This window comes from Papaver somniferum, chromosome 9, assembly GCF_003573695.1.
Source record: "Papaver somniferum cultivar HN1 chromosome 9, ASM357369v1, whole genome shotgun sequence".
Classification (NCBI taxonomy): domain Eukaryota; kingdom Viridiplantae; phylum Streptophyta; class Magnoliopsida; order Ranunculales; family Papaveraceae; genus Papaver; species Papaver somniferum.
In genome coordinates, this window is record NC_039366.1 from 23,940,289 (window position 1) to 23,949,355 (window position 9,067).

The window sequence follows — 9,067 nt, forward strand, 5'->3', positions numbered from 1 at the left end:
TCAGGTGGATTCATAGATTTTGGTCTGAAATATACCTGTTCTGATGATTCTCATTCAGATAAATCACAACCTAATTCAGAAATATCTTCATTAAAAATTCCTTCAATAGAACTGCCTGATGATTTGTTTGAAGAAGCTTTAAATCCATGGAAATTTTCGCTTATAGGAAGATTAAATTTACAGTACATCAAATTTGTTGACGCTGCTGTTTTCTTAAGACAGCAATGGAAGTTAACCGGGGAATGTAAACTCATACCATTGGGAAGAAGATTCTTTACTATTAAGCTGGATAATGAGTTAGATCGTAAGACTATCAAAGTTGGTCAATGGGAAGTTCTAAATCAGGTTCTACAAGTAAGAAATTGGAGTTCAAATTTTAGACCATCTAATCAGCGTACTTCTAAGGCTCAAGTTTGGGTTCGTCTTCCTGATTTTGGTCTGGAAGGAGAAAATATTATTCAAAATCTGCAAAGAGATTGGAACACCTATTAAAATTGATGCTTCTACTGAAAAATGTGAATCTGTGTGACGAGACGTATATTTTTCACTGGGCTTTGAATCCTAGCCCAACCCATAAGAAAATTTGTTTAGCTAGGTAGCCATCCCTTAGCAGCAATTAGTGAGCATGATTAGTAGGTGTCTTGAAGAAGTCTAGAAAAGAAAAGAAAAATCGCATATGTGCCACGTTACGGACATGAGCCACTTCGGTATTTGATACTGTAAACCAAATCCAATGGGGTGAGAGCATCCACAGTGGGCGAGTATAACCAAAAATTTGGGATGAGATCGTAACGCAGTGGGACGGAGTAAAGATTAAATCCCAGCCAAAGATCAAATCCCAGATCATATTTGGTCGCGACCAAATACCAAATCCTAATATAGTCGGGCGTAAATTTAAAGTACGCTTGTTGCTGGGCGGACACCCAATCATCCGCCCGTTCACTTACTCATCAGGCGGGCACCAAACCATCCGCCCCATTCAAAATGAAATTCATCAGGCGGACACCCAATCATCCGTCCGTTCACATTTCGTCAGGCGGACACCAAACCATCCGCCCCATTCAAAATGAAATTCATCAGGCGGACACCCAACCATCCGCCCGTTCACTTACTCATCAGGCGGACACCAAACCATCCGCCCCATTCAAATTTCGGGCGTAAACCAATTTTACGCCCCATTCAAGCGTACACCAAATTTACGCCCGTTTTCGTGCGGTGATTAATTTTACACGCGACCAAATTTGGTCTTCTCCCCATAACGTCACAGTACAGATTAAACTCATATTTAGTCTTTTTTTATGGTCTTTGATCTTTGAGTTTAGTCGTACCATTGCAGTCGCTCTGAAGACTCATTTTTCATTGTTTTATTCAACACTCTCTTCTCCTTAAAGCACTGTTTCTTTCCAACCTTCTCAAGCAGATCAGAAATTATTGATTTGTGAAGACAAATTTGGATGCAACTTCTATCCCATTTTCGATTAAGGATATTGACGCACAACGGTAGGGGGTTCTTTATCTTTACTCTTTCCCTTATTTTTGAATTGAACTATGAATTTAATTTGTGTTAATCAATCTGTGGCGAATGTTTAATTAAATTTTGTTTGTTGAATGTGATTTCTGCCAACTGATGAATGGGTTTCCGTCACTCCATATGATTTTGTCTCTAGCTAAATTCGTAGTTGAATTTTTGGTTTAATTGAAAGAATATGGAGAAAATTTACATTTCTATTTTTGCTGGTTTTCGATCCGGTTGTCGAGAGTGAATAATATGCATCTTTTTCCTTCATATTAAAGTCAATCTTTTATGGTTTGGTTGATTTTTCTTCTAGTGAAATTTTAACCATTTCCAGTATGGGTTGGTACCACTAATTTATGGTTTGAGAAATCTTTTGAAAAACATTTTCCTTATGGAACTTCGTATCAAATATTAGCATTCATGCTTCACTTCATGCTGTTTTCACACCTATTCATTTGATTGGAAAAGAAGGGCTTAATAAAATTCTCTGTGGTTTCCTTTAGATTGAGTTTAATCGCTTGTTACATGTTTGCGAAAATGACTCAATAGAGTTTTCATAAACCTTCTACTTCCTTGAATTTTAATGGATTTTCCTTCGAATTATTGTATCATGAATGTCCTAAAGGTTTATGTAAATTCATTTTGTTTTGATACTCATTCTTGTTACATCATCCAAATTAAAATAGCTATGTCATTTTCGTTTTCTTACTTATCCGTCGTTAATTTATTTGGCATATAAGCCTTGCCTCCATATCCATTTCTATTGGTTAATGCATTTGCTTATCCTTGTTGTCGCAATTATGCTTGTAATTTTTACTGCCAGGTTCACATGTTACTCTACTTAGAAATGTTTTGTCAAATTATCAAATCCATTGTTTACGACTTGTTAAACTTGGACTGTCACTTGTTTTGCTATTTAATACGATTAACTTTGGCTGGTGGTTTCTCACTGTCTTCAACAAACATATTTATTGTTCTAAGCATGATCATTTCCTCTCGACAATTAGGACTCATTTTTCTTTTGGTTGAACTCCAGATGTAAGTGTATTTGAAATATTTTCCATAATTGTGCCAGACTTAAGGCAAGTGGTTTTCTCTTTTGTATCCATGTTTTGCTTACAGCTTGAAAGCTTATATTGCGCTCTAGAAAATGTTTCCTTGAAAGGTTTTGAGCTAGCTGCCAATGATTCTCTGAAGACTTTATTACGGACTTCTGAAATTGTTGCAACTTGTGTGTGTACATTTCCTTTATGAACTCATTTGATTTGGAAACGAGATGTCTCTATTTTAATTAGGAACGTCGGGCCTAAGTGGCACCCCACCAACTCGGTGGCTACCCGGAAAATCGTTGCGGCAACGATGGCTGGTAACCAGAACTACCCTGACGGTGGCTATGGCCATGTGAATACTAGAGAAAATTTATTTGTGGCTCCGAATATTTTATTATGTATATTTTGCTTAAGATTTACATTTCTGAATTTTTATTTAGCCGCTGCTCTCGTCTATTTACTCATGTTTAGCACTGGCATTACATTTTTGCTGTTATACCCTCTATTGGGCATTCGCTCACTCCCTTTGTTTTGTTTTTCCCCCCTCAGAGTATGAAGAGAAGTTGTGGCAGTAAGCCGAGCAGAGCTTACAGAAACATTAGTGTCATGAAAGTTAGTATTCTGTTACATTTTGATGTGTATATCACGGGGTACCTGGGTGTTTAGTTTGTTTTCCTCGATCCCATTCCATTTTTGTATATTTTACCGCTATCATTGGGATCTTGTAAATGATCTTTTTATGGTCTGTAACTGAAAACTTGTCGGTTTGGTATATAATAGGTCCAGTCTTGGGTGTTGCAACAATGCTTTTGAATCCCTTTGTTGTCAAATATTTATGTACTGCAGGCATACTCATTTATGCATTATTAAGTGCTTGGTAAATTTTTTTTTTAAAACTCTTGAACTTGATTAATTTTACTGCATTGGATCATGGTATAAATTATATATGTTTTCTCTACTGTTTTAGCATATCTTGATCTCTGTGTTTTGCATTCCAATGTAAGTACTTAAAGTCGTTTCTAAACTGTGTCTCTTCACTATACTAGCAAGTCCTGTTTTATATCTTATTCCATTTTAAATTCCTATTTTGCATTTCTATGTTTGCACCTGTAACAAAAACAATAGATCTCAGTCAAGTCTTGTATTCTAAAACTCTATACTCAACAATGGGCATGAACTGCGTACATTTTAGTCTACTATATTTTATGTACAATACATCTTTTACCTCAACATGAATTCACTATGTCATCAAGGGTGTTAGCCTAAGTTTTTAATTTCCAGTAGCTAGAAGTCATTTTGTTTGGAACTTCATAGTCGACAGTACTAGCAACTTTTAATTTTAATTTTTATGTTTTACCACTTAAATGGAATTCTTCTTGTACATCTCTGTTCGTTTTTTTTGGGGCCTTCTTATGAGTATTGACGTTCTTAAATTCTCATTTTACATTTTGTAAATATTACTCACTTAGACAAAATCTATTGGATTTTTATGGATAAGCCTGTACTCATTGTTCTCCTTCACTATTTTCTTTTTAAACAAATCTTTTCTGTTCATGTATCGTTTTACACGTCGAGTGACGTACTGGGGGTTTGGTCTTGCTAATGGGTTGAAAACCATCCCATTAGGAGGAAAAATTCACCAGTCCGTCACAATCTGGGTATTATGCAAATGTTTTGGTTGAGATGGATTTCGCTCAGCCAATTCCTAATAAAATCTGGATTGGAACAAAGTATGGTGGATTTTTTCAGGATATTTCAATTCCAATTCTTCCTAAATACTGTCACCATTGTAAAATTATTGGTCATGTAACTGCTGATTATAAAATTCAACAAACCAAAAGTAATGTTGAAGGCAGTGTTTTACAAAGGAATAAAGGAAGTGTAGAAGTGCCTCAAATTCCTTTTGATATCTGTGATAGATCAGAGGTAGAAAGTTCTCCATCAAAGTTACAAGGTAGTACTTCCAATTCAATTCACCAGCAACATTCAGTGCAAGACTCTCTAGTTACCAATATTATAACTCCAGCTACAAAGCAAAACTCAAGTTCTATCAACTCTGGTTTGGTAGGAGGAAGATTTAATGTTTTGAATTCTGATGACAATAAGGAAGAGGAGGATATAAATAAAGAAGAATCCATTTTTGAGATACCTCCTCAACAATTACTTCAGATTGCTGAAGTTACTGAGCTTGAAAGTAGTGTTGTTAAATTTATTGATGCTGGCACAGGGCAGGTAACACTAGAATCTGTTCCTTTTACTTCATGGTCATCAGTAGTTAAAAATTCTGCAGAAAAAAAGAACTCCAAGTCCAATGATGATAACACTAATTTGAGTAATAGCTCAGTTGAACAGGCTAGTCCTGGTTCAAAGAATGTTAATGAGGTTGTTAAGAATGTTATTCCTGGTAATAACTCTGATGGAAAAATAGTTAATCCAGTTTCTCACAAGTATACTTTTAGGAAAAACAATGTTAAGAGAGGTCCAAAAAAACCTCCATCTCAAACCATGAAAGTTCTTTTTTGGAACATAAGGGGCCTTAAAAGACTTAGGGCTCAACAAAAACTACATTCTTTAGTTAACCAATTCAATCCATCACTTGTGTGGATTGCTGAACCAAAAATTAAGTGTTCTTCTTCCTTTTGTAGTAAACTAAACTTACCTGGTATGCAATATATGGTAATTCACAATGAAACTAATGACCACAAGAGCAATATATGGTTATTCTGGAGTAGATGAATATCTACTCCTCAGGTTGTTTCTATTACAAGTCAAATGATTACAGTGGCTGTGGGTGAAGTACTGGTATCTGGTGTACATGCTCATGTTAATGTGGTCCAAAGAAGGTATTTATGGGATGAAATGTCAGCTATTAGTGAATTCAAGAAACCTTGGGATGTTTTAGGTGATTTTAATGCAATCTTGTCTATGGAAGAAAAGGTGGGTGGCATAACTCCTTCAATAAGATCTATGATTGGTTTTAATGATTTTTTAAATGCATGTGAATTAATGCAAGCTCCTAAGATTGGTCTAGATTTTTCTTGGTCTAACTGTCAGCAAGGTAGCAAGAGAATTTTATGTAATCTTGATAGAGTTGTTTTCAATATAAAATGGCTGCAAATACATAGAGATTGGGGGTACAAGGTGGGACTCATAATTGCTTCTGATCATGCTCCATTATTGGGTGGGTGTGCAAGTGTTCCAAGGCCAAAATGTTCCTTTAAGGTTTCAAAAAATGTGGCTAGAGCATCCTACATTCATGAAGGTGGTTCAAGATAATTGGGAACAAGAAGTACATGGTGATGCTGCTTTCATTTTTATGAAAAAACTTAAAAATCTTAAACAGATTCCCAGAGAATGGAACTGGCAGGTTTTTGGTGATGTCAGAGTCAAAATTCAAGAGGCAGAAAAAAATGTTAAAGAAAAAATAATAAATTCAGATTCTAATCCTCATGATGAACAAGTACTGCATGATCTGGTCATTGCTCAAAATGAACTTAATTCAAGAGAAGTGCAATACAGTACAATGGTGAAACAAAAATCCAGAATAAAGTGGGCAATGGAAGGATCTTCAAATTCTAATTTCTTCCATTCAAATATTAAGATTAGGCAAACACAAAATGCCATATGTGAACTGGAGGAAAAAAATGGGAATTTGGTATCTGATCAAGCAAGAATTACTGACATATTAGTGAACTTTTTTGAACAAAGATTTAAATCTCAAAATGTGGTTGTTAATGACTCTATTCTTGATGTCATTCCTAAAATCATTACTGAATCTGATCAATTTATGCTTGAAGTTACCCCTGAAGCAGAGGAGATCAAAGCTGCAGTTTTTGGAATGGATGGAGATAGTGCACCAGGGCCTGATAGTTTTTCAGGAATGTTTTACACAGCATGCTGGGAAATTATTCAGCATGACTTTATCAAAACAATTCAATACTGTTGGAGCAGAACGTACATTCCTAAAGGTTTAAATTCTAACTTCTTAACTCTTCTGCCCAAAATTCAGGTTGCAAAAAAACCCAGTCAATTCAGGCCAATTGGCCCTAGTAATTTCAGCTTTAAGGTGTTCACTAAAATCATTTCTCTAAGTATGGCCAGTCTTATGCATAAATTAGTATCTCCACAACAAGTTGCATATATCAAGGGGAGAAGTATTCCTGAGCAAATTATCTTAGCTTCTGAATTAGTCAATGAGATGAAGAAAAAAATAAAAAGGAGGAAATTTGAGTTTGAAATTTGATATTTCTCAAGCATATGACTCAGTAAGCTGGGATTTTTTATTTAAAGTTCTTCTCAAATATGGTTTTTCTGAGGATTGGTGTCAGTGGTTGAAAGTGCTCTTATCATCTGCCAAAATATCTATCATGGTCAATGATGAACCAAATGGCTTCTTCTCAATGCAAAGAGGACTCAAACAAGGGGATTCTTTATCTCCGATTTTGTTTGTTTTAATGGAGAAAGTGGTAAGCAAAAATCTAACAAAGTTGGTGGAAACAAACTAGTTACAGCCAATGGTGACAAGAAATGGTATTGCTCCTACACACTTGCTTTTTGCTGATGACATTTTCCTTTTTAGCAATGGTTCAAATAAAAGCATTCTCAATATCTTACATCTACTTGATGATTACCAAAACTGCTCTGGTCAAAGCATTAATAAAGCTTAGAGCAAGTGTTTTGTTGATGGATGTTCTAATGCCAGAAAAGCTCAGATTGCAAACATGTTATAAATGGATTTAACATCATTCCCAGATAAATATTTGGGAGTCACTATTCATCCAGGAAGAATCAAAACTGCTACATTATGGCCAATGGTTGAAAAGATGCAAAAATATTTGGCAGTCTGGAAAGGGAAACTTCTGTTTTTTCATGACAAATTGATTTTGATCAAACATGTTCTTAGTAGCATTCCTGTATACAATATGGTTGTATATAAATGACCATCTTCAATTATTAAGGAATGTGAAAAAGTTATGAGGAATTTTCTATGGTCAGAAGATGCATAAGTGAAAAAATCTAAAACTATTTCTTGGAGAAGGGTCTGTACACCTTTTGCTGAAGGAGGCTTGGGAATTAGAAGATTATCAGATGTTAATAAAGCATTATTAATGAAAATGATGTGGAAACTCAACAACTCTAAGGGAGATTGGTCATTATTTCTTGCAGCCAAGTTTAAAGACAAAAATGGACAATAGACTCAACAATGGAAACTTTCTTCTGTATGGTCTGGATTAAAATGGGCTTGGAAATCTCTTAAAAGTGATGCTAGATGGCTTATAGGCAATGGAGAGCACACTTCAATTTGGTTTGATCTCTGGAATGGGGAATGTCCTATAATTGATAGAATTGGTTTTACTGAATATGTCAATTCCAATTTGCAGATGAAGGTTAAAGACTTAATACAGGATAATGAATGGATTATTCCCATTGAATTACAAAATTTAATTCACTATCCATTGCCAACTATAACTGGTACTCAAGATGAAATGGTTTGGAGTGGTGATATGAAGGGAAGTTTCTCTACATCAGCAGCAGTTAACAAAGTAAGACATGGGGAATCAATACTCCATTGGCCTTCTTATATATGGAAACCTTTCATTCATCCTGGTATTTCAAGTAACATCTGGAAAATACAGCAAGGAGTTTTTGTTGATGATCAGCTGAAAATTCAACAAGGATATTCAATGGTATCTATGTGTTGTGTTTGCAAACAAGATCAAGACAACATGCTCCATCTTTTGTGGTCCTGCAATTTCAGTATGAAGATATGGAAATGGCTAGGTAATATCTTTAACTTCTCCAATCCTTCCTCTTTTTATGATGTGATTCATTGTGCAAATAATCATAGTCCTATAGTCAAACAAATATGATTAACAACAACTTTTGCTACTATGAGAGAACAATGGTTCCTTAAGAATAAAATCATTTTTGATAATGCTAATCCAAATGAAATTCATTTAAGAGTAAAATTTTAAGCTTAGTTCATTATGGAGGATATAGAATGAAAGCAACAAGATGGAATCATGACTATGACTCATATAGTTGTAGGAAATCCTACACTACACCCCTCATATGATTTCATTAATACTCAACTTATTTTTAGATTTACAATCTTAATTTTATTGATGAATCTTTGAATATTCTTACAAGAAAAGATAAAGGAATCAAGAATGACCTCTGCTCTAGACTTTCTCTCTCCTATTTACTTGTTTCTTTCTCAAAAAAGATCTCTCTCCTTTCTTCCCAGTTGAACGACTATTTATAGGAAAATACATAGTGGATGACAGCTAATCTGTCCTTTATTTTCGGATATGGATTGCGACATTCTCGCAACCTTACAAATTTTAATCTCGCAAACTCTCTAATTTTCGCAGGATCATCACATCTTTCTCATGATTTTAGCTGATGTCGTTTATTATATCATTTCTGAAATTGTTCTGCGACGCTGTTCTGTTGTGTTGTTGATAGTTTCGCTGAAATATTATTGATGCGAGGTTCTGAT

At 35.0% G+C, this 9,067-nt stretch overlaps 1 long non-coding RNA gene across 1 annotated transcript; it reads left to right on the top strand.

Annotated features, from left to right (window-relative positions):
- The first annotated feature begins 1,335 nt into the window (after positions 1–1,335).
- Positions 1,336–3,461, top strand: LOC113313881. Its single transcript, XR_003342095.1, has 2 exons — positions 1,336–1,500; positions 3,115–3,461. It is a non-coding gene; the product is annotated as an uncharacterized LOC113313881 (long non-coding RNA).
- The last annotated feature ends 5,606 nt before the right edge of the window (positions 3,462–9,067 follow it).